At 34.6% G+C, this 25759-nt stretch overlaps 1 protein-coding gene across 17 annotated transcripts in view; it reads right to left on the bottom strand.

Annotated features, from left to right (window-relative positions):
* Tenm3 (teneurin transmembrane protein 3) overlaps positions 1 to 25759 on the bottom strand; it is a 2554979-nt gene that overhangs the window by 1542478 nt on the left and 986742 nt on the right. Inside the window, exon 6 of one of the 17 annotated variants that reach the window (XM_087217024.1) lies at positions 13571 to 13588. The exons of the other annotated variants lie outside the window; for them this stretch is intronic. The gene's annotated coding sequence lies outside the window, so the exon portion shown is untranslated. The remainder of the gene's footprint in view (positions 1 to 13570; positions 13589 to 25759) is intronic. 17 annotated transcript variants of the gene reach the window in all.

Genomic DNA, 25759 nt, shown 5'->3' with positions numbered 1-25759 from the left:
TTCATGACTGCCAAACCCATAATCCAAAATGTCCTGAAGAATATTCTAGAAAGAGATAATGAAATCTATAGTTCCATGAACTCCAATAGAATGAATGCACCAGGCAAGGCAACCAATTAAACAGAGGGGAATGAAAGGGAACTAAGAGTGGAAAATTAGATGAGCAGAATAAGTTAATATATATCACTTATAACAATCAATGTAAATGGTCTAAATTCACCAATCAAAAGAAACAGATTGGCAGAATGGATCAAGAATCAAGATCTGACAATATGTTGCATAAAAGAAATACATTTAACACAAAATGAAATCATAGACAGAAAATCAAAGGATGGAAAACAATACTCCATGTGACATGAACCTGGAGAAAAGCAGGGGTAGCTATTCTATTTCTGGAAAAAGCAAATTTCAAGCCAAGACTGATCAAAAGAGATAAAGAAAGTCATTACATAATTGTTAAGGAAACAATCCAAGAGAAAGAGGTCACAATAATAAATATGTATGCACCCAATACCAGAGTACCCAATTACATAAAACAATTATTAACAGACATGAAAAATCAAATAAGCACTAATACAATTGTAATAGGGGAATTTGACACCCTATTGTCACAAGTAAGACAGATGAACTAGGCAAAAAACCAACAAAGAAATATGAGGACTGAATCAAACCTTTGAAGAAACTGACTTAGTAGATGTTTACAGTGTGTCTCATCCTACAACACCAGACTACACATTCTTCTCAGCTATACATAAGATGTTATCCAAAATAGACCACATACTAGCTCATAGAATATGCTTAAGTAAATGCAAAGGGATTGAAATTATCCCATGCATATTATCAGACTATAGTGCAATGAAATTGGAAAACAATGGCAAATGAAACCACAAAAACTGAGAAATACATGGAAATTAAATAAACCCATCCTGATAAACCAATGGGTCCCAGATGAAATTAAAGAAGAAATTAGACAGTTTCTATAAGTAATCTATAATGCCAATAAAACATACTGGAACTTATGGGATACTTAAGAAAGCATGTGGAAAATTTATAGTGTTGAAATCCCACATCAGAAAAACAGAGTGAGTTTAAATAAACAACCTAATTATGAACCTTAACCATCTAGAAAAAGAAGAGCAAGTCAAGCCCAAAGCTGTTATGAGGGAAGAAATTATAAAGATCAGAGCAGAAATTAAGAAAACAATACAAAGAATCAATGAATCAAAAATTTGGTTCCTTGAAAGATTAAATAAAATTGACAAGCAACTTATCAAAAAAGGAAAGAAAAGACTCAAATCCATGCAATTAGGAATGATAAGGGTGAAGTCAAAACAGATTCTGCAGAAACCCAGAAGATCATCAATATCTACTTTGTGAACCTATATTCTGATAAGACAGAAAACACAAAAGAAATAGACAGATTCCTAGATACATATGAATTACCACAGCTGAATCAAGAAGGTATAAAAATTCTAAGTAAATCAAAATAACACTCAATGAAATTGAAGATGTAATTACAAACCTACAAACAAAAAAAAGAGCTTATTTCCTGATGGATTCACTGCTGAATTTTACAAGAAATTTAAAGATCTAATGTCACTACTCCTCAAACTCTTTAATGAAATTGAAAGGGAACTACAGCCCAATCTCCCTAATAAACATAGATTCAAAAATCCTCAACAGACATTGGCAAACAGAATGCAGCATATCATCAAGAAGATTATACACATATCAAGTAGGATTCAACCCAGGGATGCAGGGATGGTTCAACATATTCAAATCAATAAATGTAATAAACCATTTTAACTGAAGCAAGGACAAAATGGTCATGATCATCTGAATAGACACAGAAAAGCATTTGACAAATCCCAACACCCATTCATAATAAAACCCTACAGAACATTGAAATAAATAATCTTTATGTCAATTTGATAAAAGCCATCTATGACAAACCAACAGCCAACATAATGCTGAATGGTCAAAAACTGAAAGCTTTCACTCTAAAATCAGGAATAAGACAAGGATGCCAACTATCATCACTTTTATTCAATATACTTCTAGAAACATTCCCAGAGCAATTAGATGAGAGAAATAAGTAAAAGAACTAGGGTTAGCCGGGGATTTAGCTCAGTGGTTCTGGCACCTGCCTCGCAAGCGCAAGGTCCCAGAGTTCGATCCCCAGTACCAAAAATTAAACAAAGAAACAAAAAAGGACTAAGGATAGAAAAGGAAGAATTTAAACTATCATTATTTGTGGATGACATGGTACTCTGCATAGAAGACTCCAAAACTCCACCAAAAGACTTCTAGATTAAATAACTAAATTCAGTAGTGTAACTGAATACAAATCAATAATAAAAAATCAATACATTCCTATACACAAATAACAAAGTCACTGAGGGAGTTTCTTCATGCCAAAGAGTAAACCTACACCCATATCTCTCACCATACACTAAACTAAAATCAAAATAGGCCAAAGATCTAAATAGTAAAACAGAAACACCAACTCTGCTAGAAGATAGAATAGGCATAACTGTCAAAGACATAGGTGTAGACAAAGACTTTATAAATAAAACCCCAATAACACAGGAAAAATCACAAAGAATCAACAACTGGGATCTCATCTTATTAAAAAGTTTGTGCACTGCAAGGGAAACCACCAACAGAGTTAAGAGATAACCTACAGTGTGTGAAAAAAATTCTTTGTCAGTTGTTCCTCAGACAAAGAACCAATATCTACACTATATAAAGAACTCAAAAAAGTCACCTCCCCAAATTTAAAGACAATCCAAAAATGGGTATCTGAAATGAATAGCCACTTCTCAGATGAATAAGTAGACATGACAAATAAATACATGAAAAAATGTTCAATATCACTGACCATTTGAGAGATGCAAATTAAAACAATGATGAGATTCCACCTCACTCCAGATGGAATGGCTACTATGAACAAATCTGCCAATAACAAATGTTGGCAGAGCTGTGGAGAAAAAGGAACCTTTCTCCACTGTTGTTGGGAGTGTAGACTAGTCCAATCACTGTGGAAATCAGTGTGGAGATTCCTCATAAAACTAAAACTAGAGGTTCCATTTGACCCAAGTATTTCCCTTCTTGGTATCTTCCCAAAAGAATTAAAAGTATCATCCCACAGTGTTATATGCACACCCATGTTGATAGCAGCACATTTTGTAATAGCTAAATCTTGAAAACAGCCCAAATGCCCATCAACTGACAAATACGTAAAGATGCATTTTCTTTACACACACACACACACACACACACACACACACACACACACACACACAATGGAATACTATTCTGTGAAAAAGAAGGATAAGCTTGAGATCTTTCTAGTTAAATGGATACTCCTTTTGACTATACTCTTAAGTGAAATAAATTGGACACACATGTTTAAATGCCACATTGTTTCTCTGGTGTGAGAAACAAAGTGGAAATAAGGAATGAAATACATAATAGATATTGAGAAATAGGAAGAAAATGTTCAAATGGGAATGGGAACAAGGGAGGGAGGAAGGGGAAAGGAAGGAAGGGAAAAGAAAAAAAAACAGAATAGAAGGAAAAATGGAAACAGCTTTTATAAATAAACAGGGGAAGAGAGAATGAAGGAAGAGGAGGGGGTTGGGGGAAAAGATGAATCAAGATATATTATGTACAGGTACAAATTTCCATGATGAATGTGATCAATTATGTATATCCAAAATGTACCAATAAAATTAATTGTAAAAGAGAAAGATCTAAAAAAAAAACAAAAAGAAAGACCTATCTCACATGATGGAGAATTTGTATAAACAAACTCCAGCTGCCATCTGACAATCAAGGCTATGTAATGAAGCCTAAGAGAGAAGTTAAAAAGAAGAGATGAAGGGAGAGCAATGGCATGTAAAAAGAATTAAGATGTGCTATATGTGTTATATACATGTATCAACTCCCCATGATGAATATAATCATTATGTATTGCAAACAGATACTAATAAAAATTAAAAATAAATTAATAAAAATTGAACTATCCCAAAATATCCCTTGCCAGAATACAAATCAGGTAGCTCAAAAGAAGATCAATTTCCTAGGAGCTCATGAATTATCATCCAATATTTAGGGGCTTTTAATTATTTTTATCCTGGATCATCAAGCATTTCTGAGCACAGCAAACAGTCTTACCATTTTTTCCTCTTCTAAATTTCAATCAGTATTTCTTAAAGTGGGCTTTGTCCTTGACAACCTTAACAAACAACATTTTGTGGAACAGAGATCCATGTCCTCAGCTCAGCAGAGAACTGCAGGCCCAGCAGTGTACAGGGAGAGGGGCAGTCTTCCACATTCCTAAAGTCACTGGCATTTAAATATGTTGTTCAGTGACATAGAAATAACAAATTTCGCTTACCTCCTTATATTTAACAAAATTAAGCATTGATATTACCTCCCTCCAGCTTCTCTTTCAATCTATCCTATGAATTGCTAACCTCTTCCAAGGATTCCTTTGTTCAGGTTATTCCACGGTGTTCTCAAAATAGTGCCCCGTATCTTTTATAATCCAGTCTCAAATCATCTGTTAGGCTTTGAAGTTTCTCATCGCAGGGTCTTATTTTGGATTTAAAGCTTCCTTTACCATAACACCATCCATTCCATCTCTTTCTCCTTTCCCCCAAATGAGCAACAGGCTCTGGGTTCAGTTCCTAGCACTGTAACAAATAAAGAGATTCTTTCTTACAAAGGGTGGTGCCAATTGTAGAAGTGTAGGCAAGGGGATTAGTGTAATGTTATCAGTGAATGTGGCTGCCTCTGTGAATGTCAGAAGCTGCATTAAAGCACAGTGCTGGCCTCTGAGGGTTGCTGAGAATCAGAAAGTAGTCAGGAATGATGATTTAAGCCTCTACAAGTCTTTTGATTATTTTTAGGTCTTTAGGAATACTTCACAGAATTTCACAGAAAAAATTTCATAGAATGTTGTGGTGGCGAGTTTTGCTGTTACAAGTAACAGGAAAATGAGAGTATAGGAACCATTTTTACTTGAGGCAGATCACTTGACCTTGATGTATGCCATTTTCTTTATTAACTACCTGCAAATTAGTTTTATACATATACCTAAGAGGGGTTTTATGAAGTTTATCAAGGTAATATTTATAAACTTCCCTGAAATCCCTAGCTGAACGACAAAATGTCATGTAATATTACTTGTCTAAAAATGAGACCTTTTGTAAGCCTTAATTATAATTTTAAATTCCCTTACAGTAAGGAATGTGAATCAATCAAATATAATGAACAGTGACTATTTGCACATTATAAGCTCTTTAGGGCCCAAACTGAATCACTCACTTCTCTTTTTTTCCTCCCACTACATATAGCTATTAAGCTTGTTTTTGATGATGATGGTGGTAGTAGTATTAGTAGTACACACAGTATAGTAAAGCTAATGCAATTATCTAGACCTTGGCAGCCCACACCCTTCCTCTCTGGAAATTAGTAAGCAAAACTGTGTTATTTGTGACTTATTGACAGGCTTATAGCAAAGCATCTAGTGAAGGCAGTGTCAGATATGGATACATTCAGAGAAGCCAGGGTCTGAAGCAGGAAGATAGTAAGAAGAATAATTGAAAATTACAGGGAATATGGGAAGAAGACAATATTACATATGGCTGAATGATTTAATTTTTTGTGTATTTATTTATTATTATGACTATTTGGAGGGTAGCAGACCTATCATATAACCTTACAAGTGTAATCTCAAGGATGTTTCCTTGTGTTTAGTTGCCATATTTAGATTACATTGTAAACTAGGCATATAATGTGCTGTCCAGATCTAGACACTTTTAAGAGTACAAAGGCAAGGCATGTTGGTGACACTTGTGCCAAGGCATTCTATACTGGGGCCAACAATTATGCATAGTATTTAAGGGCTAATGAGGCACTCTTAGATGTCAGTTAAGGGCATGTTTTTGACGATTTTGTCCCATGTTTAATGAAAATGGATTTTGCATATGTTCCTGAATAATTATCTCTAAATGAACTTTATAATAATTGAATTATACTTTAACTGCATTAAAAGATCTTGCAATTTAAAGAAATTATGTGGTGATTCCTATTGCAAATTGGATAATGGTAACCTCAAATTTCTCTTTTATAAGGATTGTTATGGGTTGAAATTACTTAGCTCCCATGACATCTATATAATAATGTCTAATAGCTCTGTGAAACATTATATATATTAACTAATTTGCTGAAAAATGTTTGAAGTAATCCTCTATTCTTCCCATTCTCTTATCTCACAGTGATTCCATCAGAAAATGTAGTTTTAGTCCTTTAAAGTCTATCCCAAATCTGTTTCTTACCACCCAAGACCAAGGGACTCCTCACCTAGTCTACTCCAGTAGCCAACCTATGTACCTAATCTACTGACTTTGCTTCATAGATTGTTTTAATCACAATTCACATCAACAGTCCTACTGTCGTAATGGCTTCCCATGACATTCTGAGTCGAACCAAAAGTTGTTACTATTGTCTGAAAGAATTTACCTGTCCTGACCCAGGTTGCATTCCTCTCAACCTTTCTGTTCATTGTAATTATTCTCAATTTCTTGTTATTACTGAAGCACGCTAAGCATGCTTCTGTTTTGCACTTTTTGCACCTGGTAATTCCCCATGTATTTGCATGGCTCAGATCTTTGACTTCATTTAGCTCTATAATCAAATATCACATCTTCAGAAAGGCCGCCACAGATCATTCTATCTAAAAGTTAAATTGGTCACTCTTCCTCCTGCTTTTTTTTCTTCATATCCCTTAGTTTTGAGGTCATATTGTGCTTATTTTCTGTCTTCCTCAATATATCTCACCAAAGACAGGAACTCTGTCTTTTTGTTTTCTAAGATAAGCATCTAGACAAGGACTGGAATATAATAAACATTCAATTCATATTTGGCAGATGAAGATATATAAATGAATGCATAAAAGAGAATCCATATTAGGTCAGATCTCAAGCTGAAACTTCAAAAACAACACCAAGTATTACGATTTCTTTCTTACTTAGTCTTTCACTCTCATGTAGAGTACATTTAGTAAGGAGAACAGTGAGGAAACAGCCAGACAACAAATGGACAGAGAGTTCCTCAACAGTGAGGAAATGGCCAGAAAAAACAAAGTGGCAGAGAGCATTGGGAACTTGAAGGCAAGGAAGGAGCATGTGTACTGTTTGTATTTTTTCAACATAAGGATTTAATGCCTCTTAGTGAATTCTCACTGAATGCATTGTTCTTTATTATTATTATTATTATTTTGCATTGTTCTTTTTAAAGAGGAGAAACTCCTTGCTTTTCAATTCTGTTTAAAAGATGGGCTTTTTGCCATGTCCCAAAGATCTCCAGATTGGTTCTTTGCTGGCTAATGAAATGCAAGGCCTTCTATGTGAGGGGCTTCCTTGGAAGATTCCCTGCCTCTGGTTCCCTGAAGATGGAAGCTGGGAATTACAAGCAGCAGCACTCCAGCTGATCTCAATTGCCTGATCCTGCCCAGGGAGGAAGGCCAATCTCTAAGTGGTGAAGGCCCAGCCATTTAGTGCTTTATAGACCATGGACTATTGCACTCAGAAGCAAATAGGCAGGCGGTACTGACTGCAGAGTACGGATGGAATGTGCTCCCTGCAGCTCTATCTATACAGCGGCCAAACAACCCCATATTCTGCCCTATCTGCAGCTTCTGGATATGTTCCGAGGGAGAGGAGAGCAAGTTGTTTAACATGAACAACAGAATGAAATTATACAAAGCCAGAAATCCCTTCCTAAGTTGGAAACATACTTAGTTTGGGACCTTTTTTTTTTTAATAAGAATCATTTAGAAATACCATTTAGAAATTATTTTTAATCATGTCACCTCCCTGCCAAACAGTATAGTTATTAATAATATTGTAAATCTTCCAAATAAATTTTCTCACAAGCTTATTTCTTTGTAAAAACAGAAATGCTGCTGCTAATGTCTGAACAGAACTTTCCAAAAAACTTTATAGACAGTTTTTACTAAGAACCCAGGTGAAGTTTTCAACTTAATAATTCCATAATCCATCATAATTTTCTAATTACTAAGCAATTTCTATAGTGTCCATATATTACTCATCTTTATTATTCTATATGTTAATGAATATTCATACACCTGTGATGAAGTTGTGCTGAAATTTAACTATAATAGTGCATTAGGCCTACATCACTTTCCATTTAATCTTGGGAAAGTTTTAAAATGTACCCTAAAAATGGATGGAAGCTAAGAACCTGTTATCATCCTGGGTCCAATAACATATTGACCTATTCCTCATGTTTTTATACAGAAATATCTAAGTAGCAATAATGTCTACCACATAACTCACGGCTTGTTTGTAAGTAACTTTTGTAGGTATCATTAGACTTTATCATCATAACAGCCTTGAAGTTCTTATTCTCTACCTGCAAAGAGGCTACTGAGGCTCAGAGAGTTTAAGTAATGAGGGCACAGGTATTAAATTAATGGTAGGACTGGGACTGGGTTGCAAATCACCTGACTAATCTTCTCTCTGCTCCTCACTGCCTTACCATTGTTCACTGTGGCACCATGTCTGTCTTTCCGAGCAATTCTGTATGTCCAAAGTGCTTGTGTTGGGGATATGTTGTCTCAGGTCAGTCACAAATTTGATCTTCTACTTCATTTAAAATAACCTTAAATCTCAATATGAAAACACCTGAAAATTAAATTGTCCAAGGAAAAATAACATTCGGAGTCTTTTTAAAAATTCAGAGTTATTATATATAATGTCTAAATATATGTATGTGAGAAATATATATATATATATATATAAGTACATCCAAAATTGTTAATGAAACAGAGTGTTATTTAGAGCATGAGCAAAAAGATTGCTCAACATAATTCTATACATGCAACTGAAATTTTAGTTGTAAGAAAAAGATTTAGGTGATTATGGAAGTACATTCATATTTTATGTATGATACTGTATTTATCAATGACAGTTTTTCCTGAATTATCTAGATGTGTTTATCAGGTGTGTACAACATGTGACCTGTGGGTTGGACAAGCCTGGTTTTCCTGGGCTGCACTGACTGAAGAGGAGTGATCTAGAGCTGCACGTAAAATATGTAATATAGTTAATGTGAATAAGTAACAAATTTTCCTTTATATTAAAATATTTTTATTATAAAACAGGTGTGTTGAACAGGTGTGCCACAGGTTGGACATGCCTGGGGGTAGTCAATAACCACATATGGCTACTGAGAAATTGAATTGTGGCTAATCTAAATTGAGATGTGCTATGAAGGTAAGATTTTAAAGTTTTCACATAAAAGAATAAAAATGTCTCAATAATTTTACATTGACTACATATTAAAATAATTTTTTAGGTATTGGGTTAAGTAACATATAGTAAAGTTGATTTCATTTGTTTTTTATTTTTTTTTAAATGTAGCACCTAGAAAATTTTACATGTAGTTACAGTATATTTCTATAGGACAATGCTGATGTACAGACTTTTGATGACACCTAAGACACAGTTTTTGTCCTTGAAAGATAAGACAAGGCATATGTATGTGAATCAGTGGAAGAATTATGTATTTAAGTGACAAATGATTGGGAAAAGAAAATACTATCTCTGAATAAGATCAAAGAAGGAAAAATCAGTGTGGTCTTCAGTCCTCAGGAAAAGCATAATGTTAAGGATGAAACTTTGGATGGGATAAGGAAAAAGGAGAGGACAGCACTACCTTCTGTGCCCAGCCAAGGAAAAGTAGATAAAAGGTTAAAAAAATGACAAAAGCATAATGAGAAACGTGACTTTTTTATGATTACATGAAGGATAATGACTTGTAAGAAATGACGTTTTATTTTTTCTGATTTTCTCTTCAAATCTCTATTAATCAAATGTTTGCAAGTAAAACATGTAATATTTTAGAGAGCTGTGTAATCTTGCTTTTCATTCCTTAAAAGAAATAATTTTTGTTAGTCAAAAGTCCTCTCTACTGATTTCTCTCTTTCAAATTCAATTTATCCCTTTATTTCTAAAACCACCCAATTCAAAACAGCTTTGCAAATCATTATGGGCTCTCAATATTATATGGCTCATTGCTCTATGCATTTGTCAAAATTTCTGCAAAGAGAAAGATAACCTGAGGAAACAAAAATTAACACATGTAAATTAATCACTGATTCTGGCTTTGGTTATAAAATCAATAAGAAAAATACATCAATTTCTAACCTTAAATTAAAAAAGACATACCCAGAAGTGGTGTAACTGATAATCTGGCTTGTTTCAATGAGAACATGTGCTAACACCATATGTCAAAGAGAACACCAGAAGCATAATTCATAAAGAATTATTTGTTTTTAAATTTGGAATCAAAATGGTAGCATAAAAGCTATGTTTTATTGTACTCTGAGAGTTGTTTAATTTATATGAAACACCAAAATAACAAAGTTGTTTCTGGGTTATTGGCCTCTTAATCTTGTATATTAATTCAGGTAATGCACCACTACCAGCATTTTCTATTTAATTATTTTTATTTATGTACCATTAAGCCCCATTTTCATTACTTTTGCAGTACAAAAAAAGGACAAACCCCGGGTATTCGGACAGTGCCATCGGCTCATTTACAATCCTCAGAAGACCTTTTTCTTGGAGGAGAATACAAATGACAGTCCTTGACATTCTTTAAAAGCAGTTTTTATTTCTTTAATTAGGAGTTTCAGGAAGGCCCTTCTGCTTGAACCCTTAACATTTCCAGACACTTCTGTCTCACTTCCCAGCTGAATCTTCCTAAGTTTGTGTTGAATACATTCTTGATTTGCAAGAAAGCTACTTTCAGGCCCTTTCATATTCTACCATAATCCCTTGGTAATTACAAAGTCTCTCTCTGTGCAACAATAGGCAAATCCAGGAGGAATTCAGTAGCTATGCCTCACACATAAATTTGTACTTGGACATTTCATCTGAATTTACCTCCCATGAGCCCCCAACTTAGAAAGCAGTCCTGTTAGAAATGCCAAAACAGAGGAACTCAAAGGTTATAATGAAAATAACTTCCTGTCAGTGGAAAACACTGGTTAAATAAAGTAGGGCAAACCAACTTTCAATGAAACAGTTCATTTAATTGTGCATAAATTCTAACTGTAAAAGGAGAGCAAATTCCAAATTCCTTAATACTTCACATATAACAATTTCTCCTATTACCATGTTTTAAGCCATGAGAAGTTTATACTTCTCTTCTTTGACTTTATTATAATTATTTACATACTCTCCTTTTTTCCTTCAATTTTCCTTTTAGTTATTGATATAAAAACTATATTAGAAACTCTTTAGTGTCACAAACTAAAGAACATCAAACTAAAATTTTTTTAAATACTCTGGGTATTTATAATTTATCTTGTAATGTAAACATCAATAATTAGTCATAATTATTGATTTAGGTTAGATCTTCATAGAACGCTTTCTTTTTTTATTGATGCAAATCGAAATAAAATATATTTATCAGTACTTCATTACATTGATTGTTTGTAAAACATTTAAGTCTTTACCCACCGAAATAATGTAGAATGTTCCTATATAGCTTGTTCAAATGGCGAACATATGCAGTGTTTCCTATAATTATCTTGAGAATCAATGATTGAGATCTAATATGTATATAGTGAAAAATATATGGATTTTGGTCTTCTACATTAAGGTAAATTTAAGCTGGCTCAGTAATGTAATAAAAGAAATGCCTAAATGAAGGAGTAGAGAGCTAAGAAATGCTATTTCATTTGGGGGGGGGAACATATGTATTTGTTTATTCCTCTCAAACAACTTTTTTGAGGACTGATAACAAAACTGTACTTTTTAAAGGGTAGTAGAAATACCAAAGAGCTTCTAAAATATTTTGCTCCTGCGGGACGAAATAAACATTGTTATTTTCAGACTGATAACACTTTTTAGATGTAAATGAAATTCATCTATGGCCTCAAGAACTTTTAATAGGTAAAGGACATGTCAATAATTTTTACACTAATAATTTTAAGAAGAATACTGAACAATGCACACACTGATGTAAAGCTGGGGAACTGAGCCTTGTTTGGGCCGAGAATTTCTAGGGTACCATGTCAGATTTTTCAAGGAATTAGAAGAAAACTACAGATTTCATGCTACAAATCCTAGGCTGATAGTGCTTTGGAACTTCTCCAGACAGTAGAATCCAAGATTAACAACGACCTAAAGGAAGCTCTATATGGAGAGGGAGTCCCAGCAGCATCTGGGGCAGCTGCGTCCACTTTCACCAATTATAATGATGTGAACGAAGTGATGTTGTACAAAACTTCAAGCCAGCATAAAGCTGGAGAAAGAATTAAATGTAACGGCTAAGCTTTGAGTAATCAAATGTAAGTAGCAAAGAAAAACAGTTTACTAAAAGCATTTATATTCTCAACCCAATGGGTTTTTCAGTAAACCATTCAGAAGGGGGAAATGTACAAAGATATTTTCTATTGGCAAATGCTTGTTAAATCTCCTAAGGCAAGTTTTTGCTATATCCCCTGCTTCCAGAGTGTTCAGCTCAATCTTATAAATTGGTTGAGGTGGGGGAAAAATTAGTTCCTTTGGTCCTTGTAAACATTTCACTTTTATTTTTGGAAAAAAAGGAGATTATTTTCAAAAGGTGCAGGTGTGAGGAAACTAATATTGGAAGTCTCCTGTGAACTGTTTTACACCTTACCCCACCACAGTGCCCCCGGACTAAAACAAATTGGATGAGAAACACAAACTCTGTAGCTTCAGATACTGAAAAGCTTATTATAGCTAAAAATGAGTAAAATATTACAGCCACCAGGACTACTAGAATGGAGAACAAATCTACCTTGTGCTCAAATGTAAAAATAACCCCATTATAACCAGCATAAGTAAGCAGACCTGGGCTCTAGACTTCTACATGGGCTCTCATTTAACCTACACTTTAAAGCATAATCTCAGTTTTTAATTTAATTACTAGTTAGAGAACAATAACAGTCTTTATCTGTGAGAAAAAATTCTTAAAATAACACAGAGGACATGTTATACAATATTTTTATTCATAATGTAAAGATCACAATCCCTGCAGAAAACCTGTTGAATTTCAGTCTATACATTCAACATTATTGTCACAGTTAAGTCTCCCAAAATTGGTACTGGGAGATACCTTTAGCTCACGCCAGTACAAAACACATATCTAATGCAAGATTTTATTGACCTCCTGTGCTACTGAATTTTTTTTCCAGATTATCTAAGGGTAAAAAGGAATTGTAATCTATGTGAATGTATGGATTTGGATATTTGGGACAGGCCAGGCTCCCAGCTGAAACACCTCAGTAGTCTTTTGCTAACAGTTATAGAGAAGTAATTTTGAATCCATAAAGGGGATTTCTAGCTTTCAGAAAGAAATGTGTCCCTTTGAAAAATTTCTTAAATATGAACATAGGGAAGCATGTATGAGACATACACACACACACACACACACACACACGCACGCACACTGCCTGACAAATAAGCATATGAATGATGATAAAAAGAGATAATTCACTTACCACTTTGGTTTGTCCAGCCTTGTGGCAAGTATTAAGAAAAGGAAAATAGCAGTCATCTTTAAGACGACAGTTTAAAATGGAAGCCATACTTAGTGGATTTCTAACTTTGCTCTTGCTTTTAAATGTTTATAAAAAATATTCCCTCCATCTTATTTATTGGTTCATATGGAGTTGGAGATTACTGTCTACAATAAACACATTTTAATAACAAAGCAGCACAGATTTCTCTAGTTTTCTTCATAAATCTTATTTTGATTATGGTCTCCTTCTATAGATTATTTACAGTCATTTTTAAATTTTATTTGTTTTCTTCTTTCATGTGTTTAAAATTATTTAAAATAAAAAAATTATTAAATAAAAAAATATTTTTTTATTTGTCTATAGCTTATTTTCAGTCATTTTTTAATTATATTTGTTTTCTTCTTTCATGTGTTTAAAATTATTTTAAACATAAATCCAAGCCTCTACTAGTAAAAAGAATAGTGTGGTTTCTTAATCATGACATGTTACTAAGGGTCAACTATGTTAGAGTTGAGAGTAAATTACAGATATTTCATGTTGCAATAGGAGACAGAGGCTTGAGGGGGCTATATGATGTTCTTTGCTATTTTCTAACTTTCATCATTATCATTTACTGAAAAACAGAATGAATATTGTATAATCACCAAATATAATTCCTTATAGATTTTATAAATTTGGTTAGTACCCTAATCATTGGCAAAGTCCATAAAGACAGCTCTAGAGTTGTCCTCTGTATATTGAAGCTTTATAGGGCAGGATATGTTTAATAATTTGACTATTTGGAGGAATGAAGCAGTGTCAAAGATCAGAGGAAGGGGAATCCGTTTCCATGTTTCAGCCAAATGAAGCTTCAACTGGATTTCACAGATTGCATCATGAGCCAAGGGGCTGAAAATCAATAGGAGGGTAGCTTGAAACTGAAAAGAAAGACAGTTGAGCAAATCATCAGGAGAAATGGACCTGTGGTGAATCATTTTCATATTTTGATATAGTAGGATCCTGGGGTATTTGATCCGTTTAAAGGCTCTGAGTGGACATTGAGGCAACAATGATAAGATAGTGATTTCAGTTTAACGGTGGAGGGAGTAATATGTGGGAAGACAATCTATATACACAAAAAAATTGTGATGTCTTGAGACTGGTGCTAGTAGATATAATAAGGATGAACAGAAGAGGGGTGAAAATTGTGCCAAGGAGTCTGTAGAAGTTTCCTATTGTCATTACAACAAATTTAGAGGCTTAAACTAACATATCTTATTATTTTACAGTTCTGGCATTAGAAATCAGAAATGAGACACACTGCCCTAAAATTAAGATGCTGACAGGGAGCCATTCTTTCCTGAGATTCTGGGTGAGAATGGGTTTCCATCTCTATTCTAAAATCCTCTTCCCCTCTTGATATTCCTAATGTTATGTAAGATAACACATTCACAGGTTCTGAGAACTAGAATGTGGACATCTTTTTGGACTGGGTGGCTTTATTCTGCCTACCAGAGACAGAGGACATTAAGATGACCTGAGAAGACTTCTCATGAGGTAGTAATAGAGTCTTGCATGACAAGTAGGAGATTCCTATTCATATAGTGCATATATTGGGAAGAAGGGATGGTAGATTCCCCATAAAAGGAGCCTTCTACAAAACAGTCAAAAGCCTCTGATCCATTGCTTCCTTGTTAAATACACAATCTTCCATATAAGCAAACTGGTCAGACATTCCTAGTCATTGTGTTTATTATCAATATTTGCTATTCTCTTGGAGATTTTTACAGGTTAATATATTTCTGTACCTAGTCAAATACAAAGATTATGTTAGGAGATCTATTCAGAAGGTTCATTCTTCTCTCTCTCTTGAAAATGTATACAATATTTCATTTTGTTTACAGTTCAGTGTTTTATTCACAATCACTGAATACTACAATAATTAGAAATATTGTTGAAATACAATCTGTGTCCTCCTCAAAGCAAAAAGGATTTCCATCATTTAATCCTATACACTTATAAACACTATTTAGAAAATAATCATCTTTCATGGGGTAATTTGAATTGTAAGCCTTCCATCAGGTCATGATCGAGGTAAGGGTTGATTGGATACAATCCATTTTTATTTGCTTTTTACTCATAGGGTCAACATTTTCCAGCCTGGATGAGGTATGTGAAAGCATAATTAATGGACAGAATGGAAATTAAGTCATAGTAAGCTCAGGGCCTACAGCTTCCTTCATCAGATTCTTTCTACGTGGCCAAGGTTTGGGGACATTTCTAGCCACATACAGCAATAACAAGGCTGTATGCCAAGGACTTTACTAAAACAGGAACATCACAGGATCTGGAGAGTGGAACCAAGTTCCTTTATTGCATAATCTAAAGTTAGTCAGCATCATGCACTAGTCCCAAACTGATTTAAGTTTAGTTGGTTAGGTTGGATCCATTTTTCCAGGGGCATTGATGTCTGAACCTGAGAATTATACAGAGATCTGTTGTCATTTAGCAGTCTCAGATCAAGCTAGATAATTGGAATGTTCCCCTGAGAAAGTTGATATTTTGTAGGAGACTTAAACCTGTCTATTCTTGAAAATCCCTCAGGTATGCCCAAGCCACAAATTTAACTAAACATCAACGATAATATGACTAAACTCAAGACCGTTACAATGACAAGAGAAAGTTGGGGGTAGTATTCAAATATTTCCTCTTAAATGTTTTTTTACATGGATGAATTTTTTTTAACTGCAGAATAAATCTACTTGCTATACATGATTTAGGAAAATGTTCATGTGGCTTCAGTAAGAATATTTATGTTTCTTTTGTATTTTGTCCCCCAAATATGTCCCTGTGCTCTTGTGCTACTTCTTTGGATCCTTCCTCAGTGACATAGCCTAATTTCCAAGGATAGTTGCATTCCCATTTGCTTTTCAAATTTCTCATTGCCCTGATTTTTGCAGAGTTTCTATTTTTCTATTGTTTTTGTCTTTTCTAAGCATTGGGACTCTTGGCTATCGCAGAAATTTCCACTGAATAGCAACAATGCCATAAGGATTTATTTAACAAATCATCTAGAAAATATAGTAAAATATATCTTATAATTGTTTACATCTCATCATTCACAGCAGTGTCCACAAGCATGTAAGGAACCTTAGATATTTAACCAACAACTAATACTTAGCTAGTGCCTGTTACATGCTAATATCCCTGTGATAATAACTGTACGATGTAACAGTGTGATGAGAAATTTAAAAATGAGTACTATATGGTTCCTGCCATAGAGAAAAAAGTCTGGAATGGACACAGATATGCAAATAGTTATAATGCAATGTGATAAGTGCTCTTACAAATGTATGAACTAACTCCTTTGGGAACACAGATAAAGGAGCAATGAATTCAGCCTAAGGAGTTCATGGAAACATCAAAGAAGAGGTCACATTTTGTTTGGCCCTTGAAAGAAGAGTAGGATTTCGTTAGAGCCCTAAGGACATTGAACCGATGGAAGGGAAAGAGGGAAAGCACATAACAAGAGGAAGCGTAAGCCTGAACATAGGTTTATAAAAGTTCATGACTTGGTCTCTGGTACATGATAAGGTCCAAAATTATTTTTTAATGAATTATTGTGTAAATGAAAGTATGTTTAAATAATTGTCTTCAATCTTAATAGCCTTTCATATCTCAAAGTATATATATTTAGATATAAGAAGACAGTATACTTTTGCCAATCCTATGGTGCTTATAGGAGTTACTAGCTCAAATTTCACTGCCATGGTAACAATTATGGGTATGGAGAAGGAGATTGTAACATAATTTTACTCACTTTTACTTTGTTGAGAAGTAACAAGGGGAGAAATACAAAATAATTACAATGCTAGCATTCCTTAATTTAGCACCTATAGCCTCTTCTCTACTGACAGTGAAGTAAAACAATTTGAGAATAGAATTTGTAGTCAAATTGTTAATAATTAGCTAAAGAAGAAGGGGTATGACCATTAAACCTGATAATTCAACCTCAACAGATTAAGAAATGGCTAGTAGATTAGTTGAGTGCCTAGTAGATTCATTAAGTGTGTATGGGTGAATCACAGAGGTATAGCCTTGGGTAATAATATGTGGTCCCTTGTCTGTTCCTTTCTGGCATTAATCCCCTGCTTTGCTCCCCAATCATAATGAACTAAGAAGCTTGATTTGTCATGCCATTCTGGCATGATGTTCCTTGCTTGGATTAGCTGAAACCATATATACCGAAACCGAAACCATCCAATCCAACACACATGCCTTGTAATTCAACTGTCAATGGAGACTTTGTTTTCAACTGAAACCTCTTGAGTCTGGCCTTTGCTGTCTGCATTCCTATCAGTATCCTGGTCTTCTGAGTACCAATCGGAATCATACATCAAGTTGTGTTTACAGCATTCTAGAGTTTCTCTAGTGAGCATCTTTAAACTTTCCCAAACCCCTCCTACAAACCAGTTCCAAAGGCTTCTAAACCACATGTTCAGGTATAGTCATAACAATGACACTACCTCTCTAGCACCAATATTCTGTGTTAGTTAGCTTTCCTGTTGCTCACTCACAACTTAAAGAATGAAAGGTTATTTCAGGTATCAACAAAACACCATTCATGTCAGGTTCAAAGATGAAAAAGTGTCAACTTTTCATTGGAGAACAGAATTTCTAGGACTCCTACTTAAGAAGAGCCTTGTAGGGAATTGTTTCCCCAGAATTCATTTCATCATACTCAACTGTCTAGGTATTCAGAACCTGCAGTACCATGGTCCAAGGGGGCTTGGCTACTGTTTCTGCTGACAGCAGTCCTTGGAATCCTCCATGTGCTGCTGGTTTTACTAGCATGCAGAATCTAAGAGTTGTGTGGTCAGAGAGGCTTCCACCCATATTTGAAAGGAAGGGCTGAAAGGCTGGGCAAAAAGTCCCACAGGGCATAGTATGATGTTTTAGGAATGAGGGGAAACTACAGTGGAGATGCCAGGAAGTTGAAGATGCCAGGAATGTGCAACATCAGCTGAGAAAAGCTGTATTTCTTAAGTGGAGCCAGCCCAAGAGAGAGGACTTATAGGCTGCAACTGGCAAGGACATAGAGGTGGGGGTACATAAGTCCTTTGGAATGTACATTTTATCACTATTGCCCTGGAAACTGGAAAAAGAACCATGGAATTTACTGTTTCTCCTGGTAATTTCTAGTCTTTCTTTGCTCCAATTCTTTTCTTTCCCCTTATCACTCCCTTTTGGACTGGGAATGTTTACCCTGTGCCATTCTACCTTGAGGTTATGTGACTTTTTAAATTTAAATTTTATTTTTAATTTGAAAAGTATATATATTCTTTTTTTTTTTTTAACAGAAGTTCACCATTAAGTTTGCCTTGGGTCTCAGAAGAGATTTGGAGTAGAAAATTTAAATGTTGAAACTATTACAGCATTGGGGAAGGGATTATTGCATTTTTTTCTTGTATTCAGGATAGTTACATTATTTTAGGCAAATTACAAAAGTATTAGCATCTCTTTTTTAGGATTGAGTGTGGTTTAAAATATTTTTGGGTGTGAAATTTGCAAGGGTTAGATTGTGACTGGTAATTTTAAGGTCACCTTCATTGGATTGGATTAAGAAATACCTAACAGATTAGTAAAGCAAGCTTTTATGTGTGTCTGAGTGGGTCATAGAAATGTGGCCTTGGGCACTTGTATATAGTCACTCATTTGTTCCTCCAGCCCAGTTCCCTTGCTTTGCTCCCAGTCATCATGAACTTAACATCATGTACCACACTCTTCCACCAGTATGTTTCTTGCTTGGATAAATTCAACTATAGGCTAAACCCCCACAAACTATGAGCTAAATTAAACCATTCATCCATTAAGTTATGAGTGTTAGGTAATGTGTCCAGCAAAGAGAAAGCTAATAGAAATGGGTAGTGCATTTTAAGTTATCAGGACCACAAAGAAAAATTCCTCTGGAAAGGGAGCCAGACAAATGTTCCTAGTGGTTGGACTGGAGAGCAAAAGGGAGCAAGGAGTTACAGAGGATCCTGAGCAAGAGGCAGAGGCTAGAACCTGAAAGAATTTAGAAAATAAGTATAAAACATAAGTCTAAGGGGATAGGAAAATTTGAAGTAGTTCAAATAGGAGTTTGAATGGATTTGCATTTCAAAATTTTAAAAATCTATGTCTCATGGAGGCCTGCATTGTGAAATATTCGTGGATGTTTGTAATTCATTGGACAATGGAACAAAACTCTACTGTACTTGTTCAAGCAAGAGGGGGCACTCTTGTGGAGGAGGTGTTGACAGTGGAGTTAAAGAAAATTTAATGGATTTGAGAAGATTTAGAAGATAAAATATAAATTGTAAATACAATATAAACACGATTCAAATAAAATTCACATAGGATTGAAAAGCTTAGTTTTTTTAACACTTGTCTGTTTCCTAACCATGTTTAATTCCTCATTGTCAAAATAGCGAGATCACAAGGATTTGAAGAAGGTTCTGTGTTTTGGGGGTTTTTTTGGTACTGGGGATCGAACTGGGGTCCTTACATTTCTGCAGCAGGCAGTGAAACCACTGAGCTAAATCCCCAGCCCATGAGGTTCTATGTTATTCTGCCTCAGGGACAGAAAAGATTCCTAACTTAGGAAAAATTAACAGAAAAAATTATGTTCATGTGAAATGATTCTCAATCTATAGCACACAAATCTGTTTTAAAATCTATTTGTTTAAAGAGATGCATGTTTAACACAGATTAAGGATTTATGAACTATTTATTTTTTTAAAAAATCTTAATAGTTCAGCCAATTAACATAACAATTCGAACACTTTAAACTTATTAATATTAGAGCTATAACTTTATAGGAATATCATACAGCTGAAGAAGTCATTCTCCATAGGATTATATTTTTAAATGTAAAGTTTTGTCAATTTTTACATGTTTGTTTTGATTTTCTCATTTGTTTTTAAGTTATATTAGATTGAAATCTCAATAACATGTTAAGTGTTGGGGTTAATAATGACTGGAATCTTTGAAAGTATGAAATATGCAGAAGATGGATGTAGAAGTAAGTCTTTGTATACACCCATATCTATAAAGCTATATCTTTATAGCTAGATAAAGCATTTTTATTTAGCAAACATCATAGTATCTTAGAATCCAATCAAATTGCTTGAGCTACTTCTATTATTGTGTCTGTGATGTTCATTCTAATTTGCCATGTTCTCGTAGAGAAGGAATCTGAAACCTTGAGGGAAAAGAAAACATACAAATGCTATTAGAGTACACATTTTTGAGCAGCAGGAAGTCAGTAGTAAGTGTCAGAGATTGATCAGGATTGTGTTCTATATATAAACAATTGCCATCAGGTGTGCCCTGGTACGAGGTCATCCATGCACCCAAGCAGTAATTTGAGCAATTTAGAATCTCAGGCAGCCTAGAGAGGGAATAAATTATTGAAAAGTTTAACTTCAAGTGTAAAGTGTATCTTTATGGCAAATTTCTCAAAGAAACAGATTTTATCCTTTCATATTAAATTTGGTTTGTCTGTTGAATCAAAAATTTTTCAATAATTTATTTACAGACACACAAAAATGTTAGTATACCATTAGTTTTCAAAAGTAGGAGATGACCCAAAAGTGGAGAACAGATACGCATATATGTTTCATGTTTTCTTTGTGGAACAATCCATAAAATAAAAAGGAAAGAACTTTATTACTAAAGCAATATTTAGTTTTACCTTAAGTTTCCTATTATTTTTTACTTCATTGTAATCAAATCAAAGCTAGTAAATCGAGACTGTTTTACTGACTAGAAGTATAATGTTTTTATTACTATCCAGCTATTGTAAATAATATAGGCTCTATTATTAAAAATAGTTAAAAATTTATTCTAGAATCTAGACTCTCAGTCAGATTAAATCTTTATTTGCTTGGAATCTACTTTAATGAAATGAAACTTTCTTCACATCAGAGAATTTACTCTATGGTGGACCTTGCTATTTCTTGCCATATACATTCTTTTTCTTTTCTATTAGAGGTCAAGAGTTACAGACTACATGACTGTGTTTACAAACCTTCTTTGAAAATGTGGTAATATACCAAAATTGTGGCTAGCTGTGAAAAAGTAGATGTGATTTATGTTCCCCACAGTTTGTATTCCTAAAACCATATGGGCTTGCCCTGCACTGCCTCATTCCCACTGGCCAAGATGAAGATGTCCTGACAGTAGTTGTAACATCTATCTTGAGTCCACAGAGAAAAGCTTTCTGTTCCCATTGATCCTTAGTTGTTCCTTGAGACATCAATAAAGTCCTATTTTCTCCTATCTTATTTAAATCAATTTTGGGACTCACTTATCTGTATCCTAATAATATATCTTTGTATCATCAACAGGTAAATCTGATGTTTCCTCACTTCAAAAATCTCACTCTTTATTTTGCTTAGGAATTGATGTTGATTAGGAAATTAACATTTTGATTAAGAATTTAAAATGCATGAATTACTAAAATTTTAGAGTTGGTTGCATATCAAATGCAAATGAATGTTTATAGTTTTAAAACTGAAATGCACTCTTGCTAAGAAAAATTGGAAAGAATATGGAGACTCTAGAAGTACACGTTTCCATAGTGTGATTGAAATTGAGTTTTACAAGAGAGTGTTTTGGACATTCATTCTGCCAGAATGTCATTGAACAAATATAAAGTCACAAATAATCTCCAATAGCCCTTCTAGTTCCCAGGGGGCCAAGACTGAAAGTTAGAACTAATCAAGGAAGAATAGGGTGGAACAAGAGATGATCTCATAATCCAAAAATAAATATAGAGAATTTTTCACATTTGAAAAATGCTGCAATACAATTTATAGGTTTTGGACATTATGATATAAGTAATAAAATCTTACTGTCTTTATTTGCTTTTGAGATTGAAATCAATGAGGGCAGGGACCACATCTATTTCTTTTTTTCTTTTTTCTCTTTTTTTCCAGTGCTTAACACAGGACTTAGGTCAAAGGAACTTAGAAATGTTTGGTGAATGTTTGAGTTTTTAATGCATTTTTAAAGGCAAATGTTCCTATTGTATCCATCCTATCTCTTTTTGTCCTGCAGAATAGGAGTAGAAGAGCGTACAGAGCATACTCCAAATGTTCTGAGGCTTACAAAGTGATGTCTCAGCTGAATTTGAAAGAATGATTAAGATTGGGACATGCTGTCTTGGGCCAGCAAGGATTATATCAGTTGATTCAAGAATAACGTAACCTGAATAACTAAAAAGATATTCTAAGGAGACTGCAATTATATTCTTATGCATATATTATCAAACTTGAATACAAGTATCAAATAAATATACATGTACGCATTTTCATAGATCCATTATGCACAGTAACCAAAAGATAGAAATAGCATAAACATCAATGAAAGAATGCAGAAGCCAACTGTGATATTTGCATCTTGTATGCTCTACACATGTACAATTAAATATTTGAAGCCACAGAAGGGAATAAAGCATTGATACATGTTTCAGCCTGGATAGAACTTAAAAACACAACACCAAGTGAAATACTCCAAACATAAAAGGTCAAACATTGCATGATTCCATCTATATGAAACATGAAGAACAGATAAATTTATATGAAAATAGTGTCAATTGGTAGTTTCCAGGGGTTGAGGAAAAAAAGGAGAAAGTGCTTAATTGGTAAGAGATTTTAGAAAACATGGTAGAAATAGCAATTGCACAACATTGTGTACATATTAAATGTCATTCAGTTGCTCGCTTTATAGTGCCTAACTTTGTTCTGTGAATTTCATCTCAATAAATAATTTTTTAAAATAACCCATGCCTTAGAATTTCATCAAAAGCTGTCAAAGAAATTTTTTTATCAATGTGGGAAATCTACCATGATTCTCTGCATTACTAGGTTTTCTGACAATATTTATGTCAGAGCACCATTCCAAAGTCTGAGCTAAGATTTTTATAATAAAAAATTAAATTTCCTAAAGTATGAGAGCTAAGGTTTGAATGTGTCCTCTAAAGGCCCATGTGCCAAAGGCTTGCTTCCAGTTTGGTGCTATTTGGAGGTGGTAAAACCTTTAACGGGTAGGGCCTAGTGGGAGGTTTATAGGTGTCCCTTTCAGGGGACAGTCAAACCCTGATTCCTCTCCTCTCCTCTCCTCTCCTCTCCTCTCCTCTCCCCTCCCCTTCCTCTTCTTTCCCCTCCTTCTTCTCTCTCTCTCTCTCTCTCTCTCTCTCTCTCTCTCTCTCTCTCTCTTCCTCCCTCCCTCCCTCCCTCCTCCCTCCCCACCCCCTCTCTCTTCCTGGCCATAAGGTGCTGTTTCACTATAGGCCTTGAGTCAGTTAGGTCAACTGATCATAAAATAAAGCTTTTCTCCTTACAAGTTATTTCAGCTATTTCCTAAAATATTGTGAAGCTGATCACGATATTGGCGGGAAAAAAAAAAAAAAAACTGTGGCAGGAACTACTGAGAGGTAGCTGAATAAGACAGAGCTAACAAACATTTGTGGCCACTCTTCTGGAAATGCTATTGAGCCAACATTGTGGTCAGGCCCAGGACAGGGCCTGAATAGGCTTGCAGCAGATTAGGTGCTGCCCTCTCCAGTGAGCAGGGCAACACTCCTCTTGTGCATTATGCAGGTGACTGTGTCCTCTACTCATGGACTCCAGGGAGATTCTTCTTGCTCTTATTCACATAAAGGAATTGGAAGAACTTGCTCACTTTCAAAGAGGCAGCTCATGAATTTTCATCACATGCACAGATGCAGATGCGGGTCAAGGGGAGTTCCACTGAGTGTCTGAAGCAGTCTCCACACCTCTGCTCCCTGAGGAGCAACGTCGGGAAAGGGGGCGCTTGTAAGTTTTACATTTTCAGTAAAGCTGTCAAGATGAATTAAGCATAGCGGGGTAGAGGAAGCAATGTTTTTGGGTTGAAGTTTGAAAATAAACAGCTTTCTGTGTCATTAATACAATTATATAGTTGTAAACCTTTTTACTAAATAATGTACATCAGAAAAGCTAAGTTGGTTATTAAAGAAATTGTTGTATAATAAATCTATGAATACCTTATAATCAAGGAGAAATGATTTCTGGTAGGGATACTCATTGCCAAAGCTGCTGCATCTAATGACAAAACTATCCAAATAATTTATTTTCTTTTTTTGGGGGGGGTACCAGTGATCAAACCTGGGTCCTTGAGCTAGCAAGGCGAGTGGTAGAACCACTGAGCTAAATCCCCAGCCCTGAAATAATTTCTTATAGAAATACAGAGAGTAGAATCTACAGTGCAAAATAATAAAAATGATAATAATAGCATAATAATCATAGGTTACATTTCTTGAATGCTCATTTTGTTAAATGCTTTAACTTCACAATATTTATAAAAGTTCCTTCTATAATAAGTACACAAACTCTAGAATCAGTTTGTGCTCAAACAACAACTCCAACCTTAATTAATCTCTACTCTGACTTCTTCATCTATCTTTGGACCATTGTAAAAATTAAATGAGTTAATATATGTAAAACTCTAGGACTAGTACTTGACATATAGCAAGCACCATAGAAGACCTAATGATTGTTATTATACCTAAAAGGAATCCCTGCCAATTTGCTAAACTTTGATTGGCATACACTAAGTAAGTCAAATTAGATGTAAGAAATATTGACATTCCACGAGTTTCTCCATTAATCCTTTACACTGTAGTTGTAGTTGTCCTTCAACTTGCTGTTATTGTGGATGCCCCTTGTATGGCCCAACCTTCTCATGCCTCACTGCTAAAGCACAGGACAGCTCAGAAGTGTGATAAAGTAGTCATTTTAGATTAAAAGGGAACTGACTAAAACAATTCCCAGCAAAGGAGAATTCACCATGGTTTTTATGAGGTGTATTTTTTTCAATTGCAGATGTCATTTCCACAAATTTTCATTTTGGCATTGTCACATGCATGTGATTTGAAAGCAATATTACACATGTGCTGGCTGTTACCATAACATTCTTTGGGGACTGCTTCACACAAATTAGGTGAGAAGGTATCTTAGTAAAAGAATGTCTGTCACTGAGAATTATGGTGATGCCCAGCCAATGCCCACAGTGCAAATACAGAACGTCAACATGTATTTCTCAAGTTTTATGATTCAAGGAAGAAATTGCAGGCTGGAATGAAGAAAAAAAACAGCTCAATCT

Source organism: Heterocephalus glaber, unplaced genomic scaffold, assembly GCF_053883595.1.
Source record: "Heterocephalus glaber isolate CG9 unplaced genomic scaffold, H.glaber_assembly_v1.0 deba00001461, whole genome shotgun sequence".
In the NCBI taxonomy this organism is placed as follows: Eukaryota; Metazoa; Chordata; class Mammalia; order Rodentia; family Bathyergidae; genus Heterocephalus; species Heterocephalus glaber.
Note: the sequence above shows the minus strand (reverse complement) of the source record. Positions and strands in the feature narration are given on the sequence as shown.